The sequence below is a fragment of the Lissotriton vulgaris genome, chromosome 7 (assembly GCF_964263255.1).
Source record: "Lissotriton vulgaris chromosome 7, aLisVul1.2, whole genome shotgun sequence".
NCBI lineage: Eukaryota > Metazoa > Chordata > Amphibia > Caudata > Salamandridae > Lissotriton > Lissotriton vulgaris.
The window spans coordinates 260,391,132-260,417,429 of NC_141695.1; the positions used below are offsets into that span (position 1 = coordinate 260,391,132).

Genomic DNA, 26,298 nt, shown 5'->3' on the forward strand with positions numbered 1-26,298 from the left:
TTGTGTTTATGGGTCTGAGCCTCAATCAAAGTTAAAATCTCCCAATAGCAGTAAATTGACGGAGGGAAGCACGTGGGAGAAATACATTCAGTAAATTTGTGGATGTAGTCTTTTTTTAGGTCCAGGTATGTGATAAGCTAAGTACCCTTCCATAATTCACCAGGCAGAGTTTCCAGAGTAAATATAAAGAGATCCACCCAGTCACCAAAGTGACTTTAACCAGGTCACCAAATGCATTAGCCACTCCATCCCCTTTTTTAGTCTCCCTATCCGATATAATCAAGCTGTAATTTCCAGGAAAAGCTATAGGAATACAGGGTAGAGTTGATGAATGAAGCCATGTCTCAGTGATGAAACATACATCCAGTTGATGAGTTTAATGAGGTCTCATATTTCAGTAGCATGTTTTGCAGTGAAACGAGCATTGCAGTGGAGGCCATTATTCAAAGACGGGTTGTAAACTTGATGAGTTTGTGTAAATTCACTGAACGGAGAGCAAGGAGTGTTCACTATGTCCGGATTGGAAGTAGGATCTCTCCGAGGGCCGGAGTCCATTTGCAGGAGTCATTGGGAATATGCCATGTTGCAACACCCATGGAATCTGTAGCATTCCCAGATGTATGGGAAGTTGTAAACCTGGGAATGTGTCACAATATAACGCCGAGGAAGGGGGGGGGGCGTTAGGGAGGTGCAGCGAGGAGAAATGTTTTCATTTTTCCTTGTTTTTTCCTCTTTCTATGTGTGCTGCCCTCTGCATCACACATAGAAATAGGAAATTGCCTAAATTAATTGATGGCACCACGGGTCAAGGGTTCCTGCATTGGCCCATGGCAGCCCATTTTCAGCACAGGTATAAAGGATAAGAATGCACCGTATCTCACAGACTCGTTTTGCAGTACGTGGCACATCAAGATTACTTGTGGCACTGCCCTGCACCAAAACCTCCTAAACGAGGCCCTGAATCTTCAGGAATGTTTTTGCTGGAAAAGCCTTATGGCTGATTTATATCTTGGTGGTAAAAATACTTCATTGCAATTGCAACATAGTATAAATTCCACCAATATAATGGTCCGCCCACCTGATTTAGATATGGGCGGACCACAGACACCTATCACCGCAGAGACTACTCTATCTGCGGTGTGATTAAAACCCTGAGATGACCCTGTGGAGTACGGGCCATCTGAGACAGACCTGTAATGCCGCCTAACTGATTAGGATGGGTGGCATTAGAGGTCAGTTTTCACTGCCTGTCATGGTCAGTAAAAACCTGGTAGTAAAAGGCAGTTAAAACTGTTAAATGCTCCCCTTGCCATGCAGAGTAAGGGAAGCATTGTCTTTTTTATCTTCAAAAAGAAAATCCCATTTATTTTCTAATTTAGTAAAAGAAAACTGTTTGGTGAAGGACTCCATCCTGCTGAAGGATCCTTGCACCAAACAGAAAAATGCATTGACAGAAACTGACATGAAAACGGTTCGTGGCAATGATTTATAAATGGTCGCCAGCTTGGCTCTGTTACATGAGAGCTTCTTAGGGCAGAAGATAAAGGAAGTGATATTTCTTATCCTCATCAAAATAGACATTGAGGAAAGATTAAAATACATTTCAGCATAATTTAATACATTTTAGTGTTAGCATTCTCTCTAAGACATGATGATGCTTCAAGGGGCATTTCTGTCATCCAGATGAAATAGTTTGAGTGCTTAAACAGCAGGGCTGAATTCACTTTAATGAACAGTTTAACTTTCTTGCCATGTAGATAGCTTCTACCAGGCCCTTTTGAATTTTCTGGTGATATATTCCCCGAAGGTCAGGTTCATGTTTACTGCAAATCTGAGTGACTTGGCATTGGGCAAAAATTGGTTGGGGTTGCCATCCAGCCAGGTTCATGTTATCGAGCAAGCTTTGGACTAGATGTTGCTTGTTGTTCTTGGCCAATATCGGGTAATGTTTTAGTGGAACTGACCTTCAGGTAGTTGCTGGACATCCATGTCTAGATGAGGTGCAGGCACAGTATGAGCATTGTGTTGGGCTCGCTCCGATCGTTTGTGTGTGGGGCAGAGCAAGCCAGAAAAAAAAGGTGCTGAGCAGGATGGAAGAGCGCTTCACGTTCTTGCTGATGCATGCATGTCTCCTGTCCTGCCTATCTACACTTACTTCTTATGACTTCTGGGTAGCTCCGATGGCTGTTGGAGTCCTCTCGCTGGAACCCTGGTGTAGCCTCGCTGATGTTTCCCGATGCTGCGTGGCAGTCAATATTGTTTCTGCTCCGCTATTGTTTCCCTACGCTGTGGGGGCCTTCCATATCAGTCCTGCTCTGTTGTTGTTTCCTGATGCAGTGGGGGCCTTCAAATCTTGGTTCTTCTCCGCTGTTGTTTCCCGACACTACAAGGACCATCAATATTGGTTCTGCTTCACTGATGTTTTCCAACAACGCGAGGGCCTTCTCAGTTTCCCATGTTACGGCAATTAACCCGATGCCATGGGGGCCTTTAGTTGTTCCCTAAAAAGAAAAGGGGAGCATAAAGACATTTCTCACAAAGAATCCAAGTCTTCCATATGGTAACATTCATTCTACTATTGTATTAAGTATACATGATACCTATCTGAGTTAGTATCCGTTGTTGATTGAGATTCTGCTCCCTTGCTTGCACTGCTTGATGGCTACAAATAAGAAACATAGATAATATTAGTCTCCTGAGATTAAAGGGACTGTATTATATTCTTAGTAACTAGGCCTGCACATTTTTTTGTATGTTTTTGTATTATTTATTATCCTTTCAGGGAGAATATGTTTTTTGGTTTTCTCCTGGTTCTATTGGATATGAATACGTTGGGGCTTATTTAGATTCTAGGCCAAACCTCATTAAGGTTGGTTGTATGTACACCTCTTTTAATAACTGTGTCATGTTGTCCTAAGTATTTGCTCATAATGTCATATCTTATATATATATATATATATATATATATATATATATATAAGTTTCACAAGTTGCCCAAAAGCGGAGTGCACTCCCTGTTAGCACTCTCCAGGTAAGGGAAGAAGCAAATGCAGTCGGCGCCCGCAGAGCCTGACGCGTTTCGGGTTCACCACCCTTCTTCATAGGCATATCTGCATATTGTGAGACTGCAAGCAAACAACAACCAGTTTCATTAGTCCCTCTTTTATTGCTACTACCATCTGAATCACCTGCGCTTCTTCCCTTACCTGGAGAGTGCTAACAGGGAGTGCACTCCGCTTTTGGCCAACTTGTGAAACTTATATAAATACGGCCGACCCGGCCGGGGAGAGCACCGCTGCACATCAGAGCGGTTCCACTGCTGGTTCTGGAATCGGCGGAACGGACCTGTCTGCACAAAATTTGAACAGGGGAGTGCCTTGCAAGTGCTTTCGCGAATGTGGATATATTTTATTGAGAGAACTGCATGCAGCCCACTTGGGTGATATAATGAACTTCCAGTCCCAGCGTACATCGCTTTGAATTGATCACCTGAGATGGAACTTTGGGAATACGCAGGTGATTCAGATGGTAGTAGCAATAAAAGAGGGACTAATGAAACTGGTTGTTGTTTGCTTGCAGTCTCACAATATGCAGATATGCCTATGAAGAAGGGTGGTGAACCCGAAACGCGTCAGGCTCTGCGGGCGCCGACTGCATTTGCTTCTTCCCTTACCTGGAGAGTGCTAACAGGGAGTGCACTCCGCTTTTTGGCAACTTGTGAAACTTATATAAATACGGCCGACCCGGCCGGGGAGAGCACCGCTGCACATCAGAGCGGTTCCACTGCTGGTTCTGGAATCGGCGGAACGGACCTGTCTGCACAAATTTGAACAGGGGAGTGCCTTGCAAGTGCTTTCGCGAATGTGGATATATTTTATTGAGAGAACTGCATGCAGCCCACTTGGGTGATATAATGAACTTCCAGTCCCAGCGTACATCGCTTTGAATTGATCACCTGAGATGGAACTTTGGGAATACGCAGGTGATTCAGATGGTAGTAGCAATAAAAGAGGGACTAATGAAACTGGTTGTTGTTTGCTTGCAGTCTCACAATATGCAGATATGCCTATGAAGAAGGGTGGTGAACCCGAAACGCGTCAGGCTCTGCGGGCGCCGACTGCATTTGCTTCTTCCCTTACCTGGAGAGTGCTAACAGGGAGTGCACTCCGCTTTTGGGCAACTTGTGAAACTTATATAAATACGGCCGACCCGGCCGGGGAGAGCACCGCTGCACATCAGAGCGGTTCCACTGCTGGTTCTGGAATCGGCGGAACGGACCTGTCTGCACAAAATTTGAACAGGGGAGTGCCTTGCAAGTGCTTTCGCGAATGTGGATATATTTTATTGAGAGAACTGCATGCAGCCCACTTGGGTGATATAATGAACTTCCAGTCCCAGCGTACATCGCTTTGAATTGATCACCTGAGATGGAACTTTGGGAATACGCAGGTGATTCAGATGGTAGTAGCAATAAAAGAGGGACTAATGAAACTGGTTGTTGTTTGCTTGCAGTCTCACAATATGCAGATATGCCTATTAAGAAGGGTGGGTGAACCCGAAACGCGTCAGGCTCTGCGGGCGCCGACTGCATTTGCTTCTTCCCTTACCTGGAGAGTGCTAACAGGGAGTGCACTCCGCTTTTGGGCAACTTGTGAAACTTATATAAATACGGCCGACCCGGCCGGGGAGAGCACCGCTGCACATCAGAGCGGTTCCACTGCTGGTTCTGGAATCGGCGGAACGGACCTGTCTGCACAAAATTTGAACAGGGGAGTGCCTTGCAAGTGCTTTCGCGAATGTGGATATATTTTATTGAGAGAACTGCATGCAGCCCACTTGGGTGATATAATGAACTTCCAGTCCCAGCGTACATCGCTTTGAATTGATCACCTGAGATGGAACTTTGGGAATACGCAGGTGATTCAGATGGTAGTAGCAATAAAAGAGGGACTAATGAAACTGGTTGTTGTTTGCTTGCAGTCTCACAATATGCAGATACGCCTATGAAGAAGGGTGGTGAACCCGAAACGCGTGAGGCTCTGCGGGCGCCGACTGCATTTGCTTCTTCCCTTACCTGGAGAGTGCTAACAGGGAGTGCACTCCGCTTTTGGGCAACTTGTGAAACTTATATAAATACGGCCGACCCGGCCGGGGAGAGCACCGCTGCACATCAGAGCGGTTCCACTGCTGGTTCTGGAATTGGCGGAACGGACCTGTCTGCACAAAATTTGAACAGGGGAGTGCCTTGCAAGTGCTTTCGCGAATGTGGATATATTTTATTGAGAGAACTGCATGCAGCCCACTTGGGTGATATAATGAACTTCCAGTCCCAGCGTACATCGCTTTGAATTGATCACCTGAGATGGAACTTTGGGAATACGCAGGTGATTCAGATGGTAGTAGCAATAAAAGAGGGACTAATGAAACTGGTTGTTGTTTGCTTGCAGTCCCACAATATGCAGATACGCCTATGAAGAAGGGTGGTGAACCCGAAACGCGCCAGGCTCTGCGGGCGCCGACTGCATTTGCTTCTTCCCTTACCTGGAGAGTGCTAACAGGGAGTGCACTCCGCTTTTGGGCAACTTGTGAAACTTATATAAATACGGCCGACCCGGCCGGGGAGAGCACCGCTGCACATCAGAGCGGTTCCACTGCTGGTTCTGGAATCGGCGGAACGGACCTGTCTGCACAAAATTTGAACAGGGGAGTGCCTTGCAAGTGCTTTCGCGAATGTGGATATATTTTATTGAGAGAACTGCATGCAGCCCACTTGGGTGATATAATGAACTTCCAGTCCCAGCGTACATCGCTTTGAATTGATCACCTGAGATGGAACTTTGGGAATACGCAGGTGATTCAGATGGTAGTAGCAATAAAAGAGGGACTAATGAAACTGGTTGTTGTTTGCTTGCAGTCTCACAATATGCAGATATGCCTATTAAGAAGGGTGGGTGAACCCGAAACGCGTCAGGCTCTGCGGGCGCCGACTGCATTTGCTTCTTCCCTTACCTGGAGAGTGCTAACAGGGAGTGCACTCCGCTTTTGGGCAACTTGTGAAACTTATATAAATACGGCCGACCCGGCCGGGGAGAGCACCGCTGCACATCAGAGCGGTTCCACTGCTGGTTCTGGAATCGGCGGAACAGACCTGTCTGCACAAAATTTGAACAGGGGAGTGCCTTGCAAGTGCTTTCGCGAATGTGGATATATTTTATTGAGAGAACTGCATGCAGCCCACTTGGGTGATATAATGAACTTCCAGTCCCAGCGTACATCGCTTTGAATTGATCACCTGAGATGGAACTTTGGGAATACGCAGGTGATTCAGATGGTAGTAGCAATAAAAGAGGGACTAATGAAACTGGTTGTTGTTTGCTTGCAGTCTCACAATATGCAGATACGCCTATGAAGAAGGGTGGTGAACCCGAAACGCGTGAGGCTCTGCGGGCGCCGACTGCATTTGCTTCTTCCCTTACCTGGAGAGTGCTAACAGGGAGTGCACTCCGCTTTTGGGCAACTTGTGAAACTTATATAAATACGGCCGACCCGGCCGGGGAGAGCACCGCTGCACATCAGAGCGGTTCCACTGCTGGTTCTGGAATTGGCGGAACGGACCTGTCTGCACAAAATTTGAACAGGGGAGTGCCTTGCAAGTGCTTTCGCGAATGTGGATATATTTTATTGAGAGAACTGCATGCAGCCCACTTGGGTGATATAATGAACTTCCAGTCCCAGCGTACATCGCTTTGAATTGATCACCTGAGATGGAACTTTGGGAATACGCAGGTGATTCAGATGGTAGTAGCAATAAAAGAGGGACTAATGAAACTGGTTGTTGTTTGCTTGCAGTCTCACAATATGCAGATACGCCTATGAAGAAGGGTGGTGAACCCGAAACGCGCCAGGCTCTGCGGGCGCCGACTGCATTTGCTTCTTCCCTTACCTGGAGAGTGCTTACAGGGAGTGCACTCCGCTTTTGGGCAACTTGTGAAACTTATATAAATACGGCCGACCCGGCCGGGGAGAGCACCGCTGCACATCAGAGCGGTTCCACTGCTGGTTCTGGAATCGGCGGAACGGACCTGTCTTCACAAAATTTGAACAGGGGAGTGCCTTGCAAGTGCTTTCGCGAATGTGGATATATTTTATTGAGAGAACTGCATGCAGCCCACTTGGGTGATATAATGAACTTCCAGTCCCAGCGTACATCGCTTTGAATTGATCACCTGAGATGGAACTTTGGGAATACGCAGGTGATTCAGATGGTAGTAGCAATAAAAGAGGGACTAATGAAACTGGTTGTTGTTTGCTTGCAGTCTCACAATATGCAGATATGCCTATGAAGAAGGGTGGTGAACCCGAAACGCGTCAGGCTCTGCGGGCGCCGACTGCATTTGCTTCTTCCCTTACCTGGAGAGTGCTAACAGGGAGTGCACTCCGCTTTTGGGCAACTTGTGAAACTTATATAAATACGGCCGACCCGGCCGGGGAGAGCACCGCTGCACATCAGAGCAGTTCCACTGCTGGTTCTGGAATCGGCGGAACGGACCTGTCTGCACAAAATTTGAACAGGGGAGTGCCTTGCAAGTGCTTTCGCGAATGTGGATATATTTTATTGAGAGAACTGCATGCAGCCCACTTGGGTGATATAATGAACTTCCAGTCCCAGCGTACATCGCTTTGAATTGATCACCTGATATGGAACTTTGGGAATACGCAGGTGATTCAGATGGTAGTAGCAATAAAAGAGGGACTAATGAAACTGGTTGTTGTTTGCTTGCAGTCTCACAATATGCAGATATGCCTATGAAGAAGGGTGGTGAACCCGAAACGTGTGAGGCTCTGCGGGCGCCGACTGCATTTGCTTCTTCCCTTACCTGGAGAGTGCTAACAGGGAGTGCACTCCGCTTTTGGGCAACTTGTGAAACTTATATAAATACGGCCGACCCGGCCGGGGAGAGCACCGCAGCACATCAGAGCGGTTCCACTGCTGGTTCTGGAATCGGCGGAACGGACCTGTCTGCACAAAATTTGAACAGGGGAGTGCCTTGCAAGTGCTTTCGCGAATGTGGATATATTTTATTGAGAGAACTGCATGCAGCCCACTTGGGTGATATAATGAACTTCCAGTCCCAGCGTACATCGCTTTGAATTGATCACCTGAGATGGAACTTTGGGAATACGCAGGTGATTCAGATGGTAGTAGCAATAAAAGAGGGACTAATGAAACTGGTTGTTGTTTGCTTGCAGTCTCACAATATGCAGATATGCCTATGAAGAAGGGTGGTGAACCCGAAACGCGTCAGGCTCTGCGGGCGCCGACTGCATTTGCTTCTTCCCTTACCTGGAGAGTGCTAACAGGGAGTGCACTCCGCTTTTGGGCAACTTGTGAAACTTATATATATATATATATTTATATTTATATATATAAATCAATAACCATTTTGTTAAATATCAATACACCTTAGTGAAAAAGGGAATTCTCCAGGTAGCTATCCTATCGCATTATAAATCGGACCTCAGTGTTATTTTCATTCTACATCCTTTTTGTAATACATACACCCTTATTTCCACTTCAGGAATCACATAAATGCCTTTTTCCCCCTTCTCCCTTTCCTTGTTTTGTTTTCCCTCTTCCCCCATATCTACTGTGTTAGCTTTGACATTTTGGTCTGACATTGGTGGGTGTGGGAAGTTGGGACCTATCATCATATCTTCCGAGACCAACAGGTGAGAATTACATATTAGATGTCTGAAGCAGTGAAGACTATCAAATGTGTTGAGAATAGTGGTGAATTGTAATGCTCTCAATGGCAAGTAGTCTCTCAAGGAGATCCATGTAGGTGGTCAAAGAGGACTCAAAGAGGACAGGGGACAAGATGGAAATTTAGACCACCCCACAGATGATAGGGATCATCTGGAACATAGAGATGGCCATGTAATCATACTGGTACCACCTGAGTATAGGTACTGAGGATGGTCCACATGGCCTAATTTTGTTCAGGTGTCCACAGATAAGATTCAGGCAGTCATTAAAGGGATACAGAAGTGAACATGTGAATCTACTCTACTGAACAACATAGGCTACAATGAATAAATACTGATATTTTTGTAAACAGTTAAGAATCTATGGTGGATCTTTTATAAAGATATTCTTCAAATAAAATCAATTAAGCGCCCGATTTAAAGCTTTGAGGATGTAAGAGGATGTCCCATGCACCGTATTACAAGTTTATTACAATATATAGCACGTATAATACAGCAGATAGGATATGCATCTTGTTTTGATGGAGCATTGGTCAGCCAAACTATAAATCAGGCCCTAAATCATTTGCAAAATTCATACCTTGCAAATCTGTACTACAGCATATGGTCTGACTGACTTTGTCAATTTCCCCATTCCAAATAGTGCTTTGAATAACTAAAGAGTTAAGAAAAAGGCTGAGTTTGTGTATCACATATAAGGCTTTCTCTTGAAAAACGTAATGAATTGCCTTATTCTTTACTTACAATTTAACATGTTTAATATATATGCTAAAGTTGCCAATATGCTTCTTCATATCATTCTAACAAGAGTTAGTTGTTAGCACATATATTATGTCCTCATTGTAGCTAAACCTGTGTAGCCTTCACCATTATTTTTGAGGAGTAATAACCATCCATACTGGGCTGCACACGTTATTAGTCAAATGCGTTAATGTCAAAGACAGTATACAATGTGTAGAAACTTTAAAATCAATGTCATTCTGTTGGACCTTACAATTTTAGGATGGTCTTCCACCCAACATTATGCCTTCCTTTTCCATTTTCTGACCACGCTTTTGCTGGTATTAGGACTCTGCACACTTTACCACTGATAACCAGTGCTAAACTGCTTGTGCTCACTCCCCTAATCATGGTAATATTTGTTCATCCCAAATTGGCATATTTAATTTACTTATATATCCCTGGTTAAGTGGTAATACATGTACCCAGGTCCTGGAAATTAACTGCTACTAGTGGGCCAGCACTACTGATTGTGCCACCCACATAAGTGGCATTTTCACCATGTTTAAGGCCTGCCATTGCAGAGCCTGTGTGTGCAGTTCACACCTCCATATCAACCTGGTAAAATAAACTTTTTGCCAGTTCCAAACTTTCCCATTTTATACATATAAGTCAACCCTAAGGTAGACCCTGGTCTGGACTGCTGGACTGCTGGACTCCTGCTTTGCTGTGCCGATTGCTGTCTGCTGTCCTCTTGCCTGGGTGAGAAGGACTGGACCCAGTCCAGAGTGACTCCAAGGGCTGGCTGGCTGGCCTCCTGATCTGGTCTCAGGGACATAACTGAACTGATGCATCATCTCTGCTGAGTGATGCACCCCCGAGAAGGGCCAACACATCTTCTCAGCTGAGTGGCGCATTCCAGAGCAGAACTGAAGCATTACTGCTGCTGCATGGATTGGACCAGTCGCAAAAAACTTGCATGGCTGCCACCTCCCACATCTTGGGACCTTGCATTGCCTTTGAACTGCTACTGCACAACACTGTCGTGACCTGACAAACAGACGACAGACAGGGCAACAGGACAGATGGACGTTAGGACCCTGTGGGTCATGAGGGAGGTGACCAGGTCACCGGACACCACATCCAGCTAGGGGACAGGAAGGACGACACACAGAACCAGGACTGACCAGAGGACAGACGTGCAGATGACCGCTCCTGTTAAAGCCAATAAAAGAAGATTGCAACCACTAACCTGTGTCTGGTGTTTGGTGTGTCCACTGCTACCAGGAACGATACGACAACTGGCGACGAAGCGACGTACCCATCTGCGTGCTCATCGGCAGAAAACGGCGATTTTAGACCAGGAGCCCACCCTGGATCGCATCGTGCCCAGAAGAAGAAGAGGGGCCCAGAAGACTGCCCAAAGCGCCAACAAAGAAGACCAGCGACGTGGGAGCCCACCCCAACCGCCGCGAGAGAAGAACAGACTCTGCCGGTAAGCGCCGTGCAGAGCAGCGCGAAGTTCAAAGGACTGGCCCGAGCTCACGCGAGAGTTTCGGTGGCCATTTTGAGGTCAGGCGTGAGAGCCAATCAGCAAGCAGCATCGTGCGGGCGGCCATTTTGAGGTCAGGCAATAGCGCGATTGGCTGCGAAGTATCGCGAGACTATCGGCGGCCATTTTGGGATCAGGCAAACGAGCCAATAGGAAGGCAGGACGACGAGGCGGCCATTTTAAAGTCAGAAAAAGATCGTAAACAAAAGGAAAGTGCCGAGTTAGAAGAGGAAGAAAAGAAATAAAGCACAGACAAAGCCAAAGACAGCAAATAAAGGCTGGACAAAGAGAAACAAAGAGAAAAAGAAGCAAAAGACTTAAGAAAACAAAGTGATATAGAGAAAAGAAGAAGAAAAGAGGAAAGAAGATAAAGAGAAAAGAAGATAAAGAGAAAGGAGAAAGAGCAGATAAAGGCAAGGATGGCAGACCCGAAGCCCAGCGCACAATACAGGAGGCCACTGCCGTTCAACCTATCGGAGCCACAAACAGGAATAAGGTGGGAGAAGTGGATCAGACGGTTCAAAAGATATATGGAAGCAACAGACGTAACAGAAGGAAAGAGACTAGGGCTACTGCTGAACCTAGCAGGGGATGACATCGAAGAACTTCTAGTGACACTACCAGCCGAAGAAATAAAGACACATGAGACACTAAAGAAATGCCTAACGGCCAAATTCGACCCACAACGGAATATTGACTTCGAACGATACACATTCACTATTGCATGTCAACAAGTGGATGAGACGCTGGATGACTTTGCGACAAGGCTGAGAAAATTAGTGCCACATTGTGAATTTGACAAGTTTGACAACGAACAAGCAATACGACTACGGATCATTGAAGGCTGTCGCGACAGAGGATTCAGTGCAAGAATCCTCAAAGAACCGATCTCATTGGAGAACATCCTGTCTCTGGCAAGAGTAGAGGCGAGAGCAATGGCACATGCTAAAGAAATTGAAAGAGGGAAGAACGTTGAAATAGAAACTGCACACTACGTGACGAACAAATATCGCACAGGCCGGTGGAGGAATGACCGGGGAGAACAAACAGAGAGGAGACAACACGAAGGAACATGCTACAAATGTGGAATGGAATTTCCACACAGAGGTCCGTGCCCCGCGTTTGGCCAGACCTGCAGGAGATGTAACGGGAGGAATAATTACGGTAGTATGTGCCAAAGCGCACAACTCAGAGATGACAGGAGAACAACAGGAAGACAACAAGAGTCGACAACAAGACACGTCAGATATGTCGACAGAGAAACAAGAAGCTCATCGCGAGGATCAGGCGAAGATGAGGAAGAAGAGAAAGTGGAAAGACTATACCACATGTCGGAGGTCCACATAAAACTGAGTGGGGAAAACAGAAAAGGAGAAACAACAACTCGCACAGGCAATAGCACCCAGGAAAAGATGGACCTGGCAAAGATAGGAGTCGGAGAACATGAAGCAGAATTTGTACTAGACAGTGGTGCAACATGCAATGTCATTTGTGCATCAGAATACGAGAAAATGGAGTCAAAGCCGACACTGAGAGCGTCCAAAGTGAAGATCTTCACCTGGGGGTCAAGGAAAGAGGTAACAAACTTGAGAAAGTTCACAAGGGAACTGACATATAAAGACAAAAAGAACAAAGAAGACATACATGTGCTGAAAGGCGACATACCAGGACCATGCCTGCTAAGCAGCAACGCCGCCCAAACAATGGGTCTCATAACTATGACGTACAACAAAAAGGAAAATGAGCAACATGCTGAAAACAAGCAAAGAAAAGAAACAGGGACCAGAGAAAGAGGAAGGGCACGAAAAAGAATAACTGAAAGACCAGACAAAGCAAAGGGCGGCCGTAGAAAGAGAGGAGCCAACAGAGGTAGCGCCAGCTGGCCCAGGACATTGGGCGCACGACAAGGAGTCAGAAGTGGAAAAATAGAAGCTGGCCCGCGGAGAGCAGCAGGAGGACAACAACCAAACAAAAGAAAAAGACGATGGCAGAGAACAGTGACCGAAAATGAATGCAAGGAGACAAAGAGACTAAGCGATAAAACATAGGAGTCAGAATGTAGAGAGACGAGTCAATGATGACATCTCTCTCTCTATCTCTCTCTCTCTCTCTCTCTCTCTCTCTCTCTCTCTCTCTCTCTCTCTCTCTCACTGCAACAATGAGTCAATGATGTAAAAGGGTGGTGGCGCAGAATTGATCATTAGAACCGTACCACATGTCGTGACCTGACAAACAGACGACAGACAGGGCAACAGGACAGATGGACGTTAGGACCCTGTGGGTCATGAGGGAGGTGACCAGGTCACCGGACACCACATCCGGCTAGGGGACAGGAAGGATGACACACAGAACCAGGACTGACCAGAGGACAGACGTGCAGATGACCACTCCTGTTATAACCAATAAAAGAAGATTGCAACCACTAACCTGTGTCTAGTGTTTGGTGTGTCCACTGCTACCAGGAATGATACGACAAACGCTTTTAAAGACACAAGCTCCTCTCATCCTTCATCGATGGCTGCTATATGACAATGCGTAAACTCCGCATCGCAGCTTCACCACTCCTCGGAATCGACACCTCACCTCTGCTCCACCCCACATCCTCAGACCGGACTTCACATCCCATGCCCCATCAACAGGATCCTCAAAGTCGACGCAATAGCACCTCGAACCGCAGACTTTCCTCATCTCGGAACCAATGCATTGCATCTGCTGCACAACGCATCTTCAAGAAGGAGCCACACAACTCTCAGCAACCAGGGTTTATGGTACTTTGTTCAGCATACCCAACTGGGCCCCTTTAGCAAGCCCACTCACCATCTCGGTCAGCCTGAACTTGTGACGATCTCGGTCCGTCACAACCCGATATCCACAGTAGTGCTTTGCAGTCCTTGTTTATACTATAAAATTAAAAAATCAATATCTTCAGTTCTACTAATTGGATTTTTGTTGTTTTGGTCTTGTTTCATTTCTTAAAGTCAGATCTATTGTTCTATCCTTGTGTGGGATCTTTTTGTGTGGTGATTTCATTGTTATACTGTTTGAAGTGTTGCACAAATACTTTATACACAGCTTCTAAGTTAACTCTGACTGCTCTCTGCCAAGGAACCAGAGGGTGACCACAGTTTAAGTTAGGGTTTGCCTGCCCTTTACACTGACTAGGATTGTGGTTGCTGCTTCACCTGACTTGCACCCCAGTCAACCAGCAACCCAATTTCTAATGCCTTCACTACTGGAGCAGGTAATCAATTGAACAATGAAACATTCTCTGTTTGTTTCAGATTCAGATTTGTTCCTACGAGCCACCAAAGAAGCAGAATTCCATGATGATGAAAATCAAACTCTTCCTTCTTCTTCTCGTCCTTTGTGAGTATACATGAACTCCAAAACATATAACGAGTTACCATAGTAAAGAGCACAATTTTTCATAAGAGTGTGTAAACTACTAAGAAAACAGAGAGGTAGAAAACAAGCGCTGCTTTCTTTTAGATTATAATTTGTACAGATGTTGGACAGCAATCATTGGCATATGAAGGAGGAGATATAAATTTTCCCTAGGGGCCATATTACACTAAGTGCCCCATATGTGCAGCAGATATGCATAACTGCTTTCTTTCCCCTAGGCACTTTGGTATTACAGAAGGGGCCACAGGCGCCTGAGCAGTCCCTTCTGTAATTCAGACTGTAATGCGCTAAATGTGTGCTGGTGTGATCTTGAGCGGGTGTTTCCTCATTTGCATGGGGGTGTAGTCCCATGCACATGAAGAAACACTTTGCCACAGTGCCTGTGCCATATTACAAACATGGACACATATTTAAAGGAGCTGTCAGGCCGTGCAATAACAATGCACCACAAAGAGGTGGCACATGCTAAGTACATCCTTCAGCACGTGCCCCTTGGAAGGTTGGAACAAAGGACCTATGGACATCTGCCTGTAGGTGAGTATAGTGGTGGGCATAGTCACTTGTGGTAGGGACATCTTTGCACCTGCTCATTGAAAGGACGGCCAGTGGCTTCAAAAAGTCAGCTGCGCTGGCAATAGCCTACTAATTGAGATTGGGTTTGTCTGCTCAGTTAGTTCCTGATTTGCCCAGTTTAAGGTGTAGAGTGGTTATTTACAGGATATTACTTATTAGCGTATTTATACAAATCGATGCTTGCAGCCATCCATTCAGAATTCTGTATTGTAGCAAATCATACTTGCAGGCCTTCATTAAAAATAAAGTCTGCCTCTCTTAACTTAGCCAATATTTCCCAACTTATTGTTCATGTATGGGTAACTGTTCATGTCTGCTTTTCATTTCCCATTTTTAGGCTAAGTCATAACATCTTCTTTTATGAGAGATATTGTTGTGGACCATTGTAATCATGACTTGGTTTGCAGTTAGAAATGCCAAGTACTGTCTATCCATTACAAATCCGAATTTACTTTGTACCCCCAACATTCAGATATTGATAGGCATTTTCAGAATCATAGATTTTAAGCATTGCAAATTCTCTCTTGTAATGGAGCTCAAATATAATTGACATTCAATGCTTATGACCTGTACCAATTTGTATCTATTATTTTATCATTTTACATTATTATTGCATTGTGCCCCTCTGCAAAATCCGAGGAAGAAGCAATGGGTCCCTGACTGGAGAAATGGGGCTTTTGATAACTCTCCCGAGCTGCCGCATTGCTCTTGCTCCTGTCTTCCTCTTGCTTTTTCCCCACTTTTATAGTAAAATCTCCATGTTTTTCCCTCCTTTTCACTGCTTTCTCCTTGTTTTTCCCCCGAGACTTGGAGGATGTCATCAGTGATGTCATCAGTGATGTCACTGACCATGTCCATAATGATGTAATATGTGACATCATTAGCAATGCATTGCGATGGCACGAGTTATAGTTAGTTGAACTAACTATAACGGCTGAATTTCTCTGGTTTTGTATGAGTGAAATGTCAAACTAACTATAACGTCCCTGAAGCCGGTGTTTTTTTTCATGAATATACATATATATATATATTCCCCCGTTATAGTTAGTTCAGCTAACTATAACTTGCGCACCCGCAATCCACTGCTGATGACGTCACATATTACATCACTCATAACATGGACATCACTGATGACATCTCAAATGACATCACTGATGACATCACTGATGACATCATCCAGTGAATGTGTGTATTTCTGGAAAATAAATATTCTTTATATATGTATATCTAACGGTCGATGGAAGAATAAATGGGTAAATAAGTGTTTAAATGGATGTTTATTTGGTAAAATTGATTGTATAACTGACTTATTAAGTGTATCTTAGTAAATACATGTATTAGCGAGTAATGTTTAAATATGTAAATACCTGTATGCGTGTCTCACTTTGTGTATAAGTGGCTGCATGGGTTGGTGAGAAGCTACATGAGTGTCTATATGGGATATTAGTTAGTTTTTTTAGTATCAGTATGAGTGTCTGTATGGTTTGGTGGGGGTATTACTTAGCGCATAGATGCATGAATGACTGACTCACTGTTTGTATGTGTTTTGAAGACAACATGTGTGCAGGACTATATGGGTGGATGAGTGTGTGTATGGGTGTGTTAGTGAGTGAATGACTGTCTCAATAGTGTCTTTATGAGTAACTACATATGTTTTAAACTAGTATACATAAGTATTGATGTATATTAAGTGATTTTATATGAGAGTGAGAGATTGGTAGAGTTCCTGTGTAAATAAGTATGTGTTTCTATAAGTGATTGTTTAAGATAGTATGTATACGTTTCTGTAGAAGTAAGTGTAGTGGTGTGTGTATAGCTGTATATGCAAGTAAATGGTTGTTTGATACATTATTTGCATGTGTGAGTATGTGTGTGAGTAACTTTATGTATGAGTGTAGGTGTGTAACAGAATCTATAGGTGTATGAGTACATATGATGAGTGAGTACATGTATGAGTGACTATATGGAACTGTTGGTGAATGAGTGGATGTGTATGTAGATTTTGGAATTACTGAATAGGTTGTTCTAACTGGTATTGGTATCTCCATTGTTTTGAAAATTTTAGTTTAGGTCTGCCACTCTTTAACAAGGATGATGTCATTTGAGATGTCATCAGTGATGTCATGAGTGATGTCACTGACAGTGTCATGAGTGATGTAATATGTGATGTCATCAGCAGTGGATTGCGGGCGCGCGAGTTATAGTTAGCTGAACTAACTATAAATGAAATCTATGGTGTTTTCAGTGCATTTCTAAGGTTTTTTAAATGCTAATTCCTAACTATAACGTGGATGAAACCTATGTTTTTTTCAGTGAATTTCAAAGGTTTTGTAAATTATAATTTATAAATGTATTAATTGTTATATTTTTTATACTGATTTACTACATTGTTTTAAACTATTCATTTTTAGATATTTTTTATTACATTAAATATTTTTAATATACATTGGAAAAAAATGTTTTTATAAATATTGAATTTGTAATATTTGTTTTTTTATTTTATATATTTTTAAATTTATATATATTTTATATAGCAGGCAATGATATCCTATGGAAGGAAATTCAAGTTACTGTAAGTACGGTTAGAATTACTTTTCACGATCAGTAGTGGGCTGAAAGATGCAGCACTGAGGTCTCTCTTGATAGCAGGTGAGTAAATCGGAATTCTTAGTTCAGCTGATTTTAGAGGGATTTTTTAAAGTTTCAAAACTCCACACTTAGAAGAATTTCCAAGTGAAACCAGTCAATGTTAGCCTATGGAAGGAAATTCAAGTTACTGGTAAGTATGGTTAGAATTATGTTTGAGGATCAGTGCTGGGCTCAAAGATGCAGCACTGAGGTCTCTCCTGATAACAGGTGAGTAAATTGGAATTCGTACTACATCCAGTAAGCGCCACAGAGCTGCATAGCAGAGAGATGTAAAATGGGGCACGGCATGCACCACCTCTCTGCAAAGCAGTACAGTGGTGCTTCCTGGAAACACCTGGTGGACTACTTGGCCCTCATGGTCCATCAGGTTTGAAGTTGAATTTTTTCCCCATCTTAAAACGCGCCACAGGGCGGGTTTGCACACATCAAGTCAGGCCCCGTCCCCTCCCTTCACCACTGTCTAAACGCGCCCTGTCACCGCTCTAAGTTGAGAGATTTAGTCCCTTTCAATCCTAAGGCTCCCTAGGGTCAAACTGCCCCACTAGGTACCCTCCAGTAAGCACCACAGAGCTGCGTTTCAAAGAGGTGTAAAAAGGGGCATGGCCTCTGAACAGCTGTCTGCAATGTAGCCCCCTGGCGCATACTGGAGATACCTGTTGGGCTAGTTGGCCCCCAGGGACCCCCAGTATTCAAGAGGAATTAGTTCCCCCTCTGCAAACATGTCAGGGGGCGGGTTTGCAGAGTGGTGCAATCCATCACCTCAAGCCCTGCCCCCTACCTTCACCACTGTGCAAACGCACCCTGTGGCGCATTCTAAATTGGGGGATTATGTCCCCTTGAATACTGGGGGGGTCCCTGGGGGCCAACTAGCCCACCAGGAACCCTCACTATGCACCAGGGGGCTGCGTTGCAGAGAGGTGTAAAAAGGGGCGTGGCCTCATTACACCTCTCTGCAACGCAGCCCCTTGGCGCATACTGGAGGTTCCTGGTGGGCTACTTGTCCCTCAGGGATCCCCAGTATTCAAGGGGAATTACTTCCCCCTCTGCTAACGCACCAGGGGGCGCGTTGGCAGAGTGTTGCAGGGAGGGGGCGTGGCCTCCTCCCAGATACCGCGGGGGAAAAAAGTAGATATTTTTTTTAGGGCCTTGTGGGTCCTTGTGGGACCCCCTAAGCAGGCCTAGGGGGTCAGGGTGTTTCTACCCTGCCCCATTTTCTTGTTTTTCGCATTTCTTTTTCTGTTTTCTTGTGCCTCGAGGCACAAGATGGCTGCCAACACTTCCTGGTTTGGAGTGTTGACAGCCAATTAGCATGCAGCTCGTGCTCGGGAGGGTACGCGTATAATCCTCGGACAGTACTTTGTCTATAGATATATCTGTGATTTTACTTTTGATTTTCTCAGGAACTACCGACCGGATTTACACCATTTAACAAAAACAGTCATCTGCGAACCAAACTCTACCTTTTTGCCAAATTTGGTGTAATTCCATTCAGCAGTTCGTCCTGTAGCCCGTCTTAAAGGTCCCTATGGAAAATTGCATGGGGAAAACACATTTCGGCACCCTCTTTTTCTCGGTCCCCGCTTGACCAATCACCCCCAAACTTTCAGGGAAGTAGCAGAGCGCCCCATCTTCTTGGAGAATTTCGTGAAGATTCGTCGACCGGCGCCAATGTTATTCCAAATAGAATGTTGCGGATTTCCTATGGAAACTAGGTCCTAACTATAACTACCTACTGGCGACTGCCAGTAGGTTATATATATATATATATATATTTATTTATACATAAAAATGCCTACAATATTTTAGATATGATATTTGTCAAGCAGAACGTAACTGGAGGCAAAATTACTCCTCAGACAAAACAGATATACTTGTAATCTAGCTTATAGAATATAAAAACACCATTTTACAAACCAAGACCGCCTATTTTTCTAACAAGATATTAAGCTCTGCTAACAAATCCAATGAAATCTTCTCTATTCTGGCTGAACTATGCAAGCCAGATAGAGTCACAGCAAAACCTGCCCCCACTCAAGCTCTATTTGACTCCCTCAATACCTCTTATATCAAAAGAATTGCCACCAATAAGTCTAGCATACCCATTATTATCTCTCCCATAGCCCAACCATCCACATTCAGGAACTCTCAATTGCTAGAAATGGTCCCTCTCATTTCCAGAGAAGCCTTTTTAAGCTTTCTAAGGAAGGTTGGATCCGGCTCCCCTACTGACTGTTATTGGGAGCTTTTTTCATTTGCTCGGAACCTCCTCTCGCACTCCTGAATAATTCCCTCAAGCCGGGCACTGTTCCAAATGTATTTAAAGAAGTGGAAATGGTTCCCCTCTTGAAGAAAAAGGGTCAGACCCCGAAGCCCTTATGAACTATCGCCCTATCTCTCTGCTCCCCTATTTGGCTAAGGTTTTGGAAGCACATGGGGCTAGCTGCCTCAGCTCCTTTATTGTCATCCTCACCGTTATCCTCATGGTTGTGGACGAACTTAGGAGGTGGGCTGATAAGGGCATTACCCAGGCCTTGGTACTCCTTGATCTGTTGCCAGCCTTTGACACGGTTGACCATGATCTTCTGGCCGATCGTGTCAGTAAGTCTGAGTTCCAGGGCCTGGCCCTAGAGTGGCTCTTATCCTTTCTCAGTAACTGCTCTCCAGCTTACCGCCTTGCTCACTTCTCCTCCCCCAAAATCAAATTATCCTGTGGGGTGCCACAGAGCTCCTCTCTCTCACCGCCTGCCTCTTTTTAATCGGTATCTACTGTCCCTGATCTACTCACTCAGAGAAAGGAAGGTTGGCACCTTCAACTATGCTGATGACCTCCAAATGATATTTCTCTCAATTTCTGTCAAACGACTATTGAGAGAAATTCGAATCCAGCAGAACAGAGCAGCAGCTCCAGCTACAGAACGCTGAAATTAACAACCCCTTTCATGCGCAAACGAGAGATCAAATAAAGAATCAAAATTGATGGTTACGCCGCTCCTAATGGATCCTGCCAGCACTCGGCACTACCCAAAGTAAATGGCTTCTCTGTTCGGCCACGCTATTCATTTAAACGGACCTCCAAAAGACCCCCTCTGAAATTCTACATTGAGCAGCCTTGATACAAGACACATACAGCCCTGATGACAGACCAGTGACTCCAGTCAGGTCTAGAAACGCGTCGGCAGTGTTGTTTGGGAGATACAAAGTATCATTGTTGTACAAAAGCTAGGTCCGGCTGGTCCTGCATTAAAATATATATAAGTCATTTAATTACTTATATTCTATCCTCCCAACCCCTAGTTTCTCTCATTCAGTGTTTGCAATTTTTTTGTTGTTTGTGATAAAAATGTTTGTATTCTTTTTTCAATAATCGTTTTATTTAATGTCTGATGTGAGAATACTTTCTAATGTGTGACATAATGGTTTATAAATGTGTAAATAGTCTTTGCCTTTAATGTTTGTTAAAGTTTGTTTAGCCTTGTAAATATTTGCAATCAATGTCTTTTTCTGTCAGCAATTCTTTGAAAATATAAAAAATACAAAATGATTGACACAAAATAATGGTGTCTAGGGAAGCGACAATAAATTGGTTTCTTACCCTGTATCAAAAAAACGTATTGAGTCACTGTGGTTTGGGTACTTTGTGTTGTTCACTACAAACAAAAGTCTGGGCATTATCATCATCAGATTGGGATAGTGGTTTTCTCCTGTTTCTTTCAGCTTCGAAGGATCTGAAAGATCACAAGATTCCTTACCACAGAAACCCTGACCCAAGTTGTTCTGGCCTTAGTCATCTCCTGCATTGATTTTGCCAACCCACTCTATGTTGGATTTCCGGCATATCAACTAAAACATTTGCAGCTTGTGCAAAACCAGGCGGCCAGATTAATTTACCATCAGCCCAAATGGCACCATGTAACTCCAGTAATGGAAAGATTACACTGGCTCCCAGTAGCCAAACCTTGCACATTTAAGCTGGGGTGCATCATCTTTAAAGCTCTCTATGGAAACAGCCCGGCATTTCTATCTTCTCAGATTCAGCACTACGTCCCTTCTCGGGATCTCAGGTGCTCTCATCTGAATCTTCTGGTCATCCCGTCCTTTAAACGTAAGACACAAGGAGGACTAAGATTTGCAGTCTTGGCCCCTCAATTCTGGAATTCTCTCCCCCTGGTGATTAGATTACTGATGTCCTACGCTCAGTTTAGGAAACTTTTAAAGACCTGACTCTTCCGCCAGACATATGACTAAACCTCTCAAGTGGTAGCACCCCATGGACTCCAGCGCCATGTAACCATTTGGTGTACGTGCGCTGGGTCTGTATCTTGATGGTCTGTGCCTGCCCAGCACATAGTCAGCCCAGTGCTTATATTTATGTGCCTGCATAGTGAATTCAGTTAAACCCATATTACTCCAAATTAGAGCATTATTTGAGAGAGCATAACTGAGAAAGAGGAAGAGGAAAATCCTGCCAGTTTGTTCTGACCGGTATCGTCAGAATACCAAGCGACACCTTGGAGAATGAGTGGGTACATGAATTCACTTTACATATCGGAGATTCATAAGACAGATGGTCGCTCTACGCTGAGCCAGCAAAGCCTTTAATGATATGACCCATCGCAGGACACTACAAGTGGTTGAAAATCATACTGCAAAAGCACCCTTCAAATATAGTGTAAGCGCATGAAAGGGAATCTTGAAAAGTCGCATGTGGCTTTTTATGTGTTAATAGAACCAAATTATTTATTGATGTAATTTTATTTTGTATTACCCTCATCAAATCCCTATATGATTTATCACAGGATTATACTAACACAGTCCATGTACAGCCTCACTAACTGGCCATATGATGAACTGACATTGTTGCGTGTGTTCTCTATTCACAGATGTTTCCTTCATGGGGGTGGATGGAGCAACCAAAAGTAAGAATTCTTTTAACCATCTGTTTTTATCGCTTGCTAAGGTGTTCAATGTTGAACATTAACAAAAGCTAAAAATAAACATATAAAAAAGTCTTGTTATTGTTTAAATTTGTTTGCAGTTTGGTAATTTATAATCTCCACCTGAAAACCACATAATACCTGATAGGATAGCTAAATGGGGGAGCGGAAAAAGCACATGTTGTCCTAGGTGTGGGTTGTACAGTGCTGGCGCCGTGCCCATCTTTTCAACTTGTATAGGGTTAAAATCACTTAAGCAAGAAATTGAGAAAATTCTAACAACAGTATTAGGAAGCCCGGTAGGCTTATCTAGCGACAGTATTTTACTTGGGGCCGCAGATCCTAATAAAGCCCTGGTAGGACATGAACTTATATTCATAGCTATGGCGGAATTTAGATCATGTATTTCCTCTGCATGGCTAGATGCTGACCCCCCTCTTTCAATCAATGGTTATCTAGATTCTTGGCAATCTCAAATATGGAGATTTCTACATACAGGCGAAAGGGCAGGAGACAATGCAAAATTGGCTTAAAAATGTGGTCTCCCCTGCTAGAATGGTGCCAGCTGCAAAACAGGAACTGAATCAGAATTATTGTATAAATTGTATAATTTGTATCTCAAATAGCAATTGTTTATACGTGAGATATTCTATTTAAATGTCATGGTAATGTACTGTATTTATTTTACGTTCTGTCTGACCGGTGGGAGGGGGTGGGGGGTTGGGAGAGGGGAAAAAATTTTTGTGGTGTAAAAAATTTGAATAAAGATATATAAAAAAAAGTGAAAACCACATAATAGATAAGAGAATGTGTGATAGATGTATATTTTGGCGATAATCTCCCTAGGTTGGGTAAAGCTGGTGAAAATTACAGTCTAGCAATTCGAATTGGTTCAAGCTGAATCAATTTGTGGTTGTAGTTTTTTTTTATTATTAGAGTAGATGTGCTTCGTCTTGTAGATTCAGAATAAGTAAATGTATCATTTTAAACAGCATTGCATAATACAGAAAACTAAAACTTGTCTACAAATATCAAGAAATTTGAGGATATAAAGTCAACTCAAAGAGCTGGTAAAGACAGAACCAACACTTCACTGGATTACAAATTGCAGTGCAAAGACACAACCCTCAAGGAAAACATCTAGATCAGACACACCCTGAGGCTGCAAGACACTGCAGTAATTATGTTTTAATTAAACGTATTCTAGTGAGGCAACAATAGATTTGATAAATGTTTCTTTAAATGCTTAGATCTCCTGCCATTCCTTTTAGTGATGTAGGAACAAAGGTATATCTCAAATTATATGAAGCCGAGTATGTACTCTCACACAGCCTTTGGCCAGCATGCATCAGTTGGCAGTAGTAGTGGGGATATCCGTGGCCGAGAGCCACTTATGTGCATCATTTAGTTGCCAAAACGTTTGGAAATAATTTAAAGATGGTTAATGTATATGATGAGTATATTGTCGGCTATAAACAGCTGGAGTGATATATACAATAACAAGCACTGTCAGAACCAGTGGGGCTGACTTGCATTTTCAGTTAGAACCAGGCCTCTGATAATCTGAGGTGTAGAGGCAGGGTGTTACAGGTCTTTTCTACGAGGTAGGAGAAGGATCTTCCTCCAGCTGTGGTCTTGCTGATAAGTGGCACGGTGGCCCAGGCCAGATGGGTTGAGCAGAGGTCTTTGGTGGGTAAGTTGAATGAAAGGCAGTGGTTGACGTACACAGGTCCCGCATCATGTATGACTTTGTAGGCGTGTGTGAGTAGCTTGAGCTTACAACTTTAGTTAGAGGGTGGCAAAATATCCTCTCGCCAAAACTGTCTGTCCACCGCTTCTACAATGAGTCAGACAAACACCCATGTGCCTGTCAGCAGAGCCTTGGCTGGATTCTTTGGTGGAAACAAGTAAACAATGGCCAGTCAAATACTGACTGTTGGACAGTAGAGGTCAATGTACTCTTGAATTAGGACAGATGTTCCAACATACATTTTTTCCTTCCATTACTGCCGTGTGGTCACTAACAAAATTAAAAATGATGCGCACAGGCTGGAAGAACATTCCCTGGGTGTGAAAGCAATTCTAAAATATAAGCCATATTTTTGCAGTCTGTGTTTGAAAAAACAAACAACTCAACTGAGCTCCTGCATGAAACATGGCGGGCACTCAGCAAACCTACAGTGCCTTCAGTGGAGCTGCCCTAGAATGCTGCGGCTGTGCCACTGAGCTTATTCGTTTCCTCAGGCAACGTTTTTTCCCTGCTGTGCCATCTGGAAACACCAAACCTGAATTGGAATGTTTAGACTCGTGGCCTTTTCTCAAACACCTTATCATGCAAATTTAATGTTTAATTAATTGATTTGTCAAAAGTCTATGTCCAGAAAATGCAGTCCTACAATTTGAAATAGGACAAGTGCTTTTTCAAGTATAAGCTTTCCTTTTAGTAAACCATTCCAAATGATGGCATCTTATTTCCTAGTTCTTGTTTCTATTCTGTCCAGCTCACGCCACTTTGATAGGTACTAGCAGCCCGCCCCAGCGTTGCCTGGGGCAGACAGGGGTTGGGGGCAGCATTTGAGGCTTGCGTGCAGCCCGCCCCGGCCCCATACCGCCCCGACATTGTCTGTGAGCCTGCGCCCAACCTCCCGCCCCCCTCCCCCTCCCTCTCCCGACCCGGGCCGGCCCGGCCCGACCCCCTCCCGCCCGTGTCCCGGAGAGCCTCATCCTTACCTCAGCCGCCGGTCCCGACCCAGGCGCCCCGCCCGCACAGGCCGCCACTTCGCCCAGCAGCAAGCAGTTCTCCCAGCAGGTCGCGATCTTCGCCGCCATTTCAGGAAGTGTTCAGGAAGGGTTGGGAGCGCAAATGATGTCATCACGCAGACGTCGCGGCCGTCGCTACTTGCAAGGGACTACTTTATTTTTATTTCTACATTTTTTAAACAACGTATATTTTTTATTTTTAATAGCCTATGTCCTTCTGCTTGCCCTGAGGTTTTCAAAGATGCCTTGGGTGTTTTGATTGGTGGTGTACTTTTCGAGTTTACCTGGCTCAAAGGACACAGTTCTCTCTTTGTAATAGTAGTATAGATATAGATAAACGTACTGCACTATGTGCACCACAATGTCCCTTTCCTATCGTGTCATCTTATTCCAGATGCCCTTTGATCCCACTATTTTCATGTGTATGCCCTGCATATCTTGTGGTCACTTTTCTGAATTGCTTTCAGGGTTCAGTTTTCCCTCTGAAACTACTGCATTCATTTGTAAGATTACCGGATTTAATTATGAGATTACAAAGCAGGAACAGTCAGGTAGGAGGTATTATGTACATGATCAGAAGACAACGAAGGTACAGCTGAGAAGACCAACACTTGTCACTCACAAGGTACATTTTAGGGGTGATTTAACTAATATGTAAAATAATTGTATTTTATAATGCAAATACTTTTTTGGTGCGGTGCCCAACAACAATGCAATGCTTTTTAAATGCATCTTGAGTCCATCCTGAATACTGCTCTCTGGAACCATGAACTTTGGTCATATATGTGTGTAGTGTAATCACCATTGTGAAGAATCTAAACTAACTAATTAGGTAAAACTGGTTTAGGGGAGAAGCACAGTGACATAGTACACATAATCATACAGCAAAACAGGAAAATCCATGGAAAAGTTAACAGATGAGGAAACAGATATACAAAG

General features: G+C 44.0%; 1 long non-coding RNA gene across 1 annotated transcript in view; it reads left to right on the plus strand.

The window, feature by feature from the left end:
- The window catches only part of LOC147701330 (uncharacterized), a 68,426-nt gene that overhangs the window by 16,937 nt on the left and 25,191 nt on the right, over positions 1 to 26,298 (plus strand). The window contains exon 2 of the long non-coding RNA XR_015297449.1: positions 22,546 to 22,581. This is a non-coding gene — a long non-coding RNA (uncharacterized LOC147701330). The remainder of the gene's footprint in view (positions 1 to 22,545; positions 22,582 to 26,298) is intronic.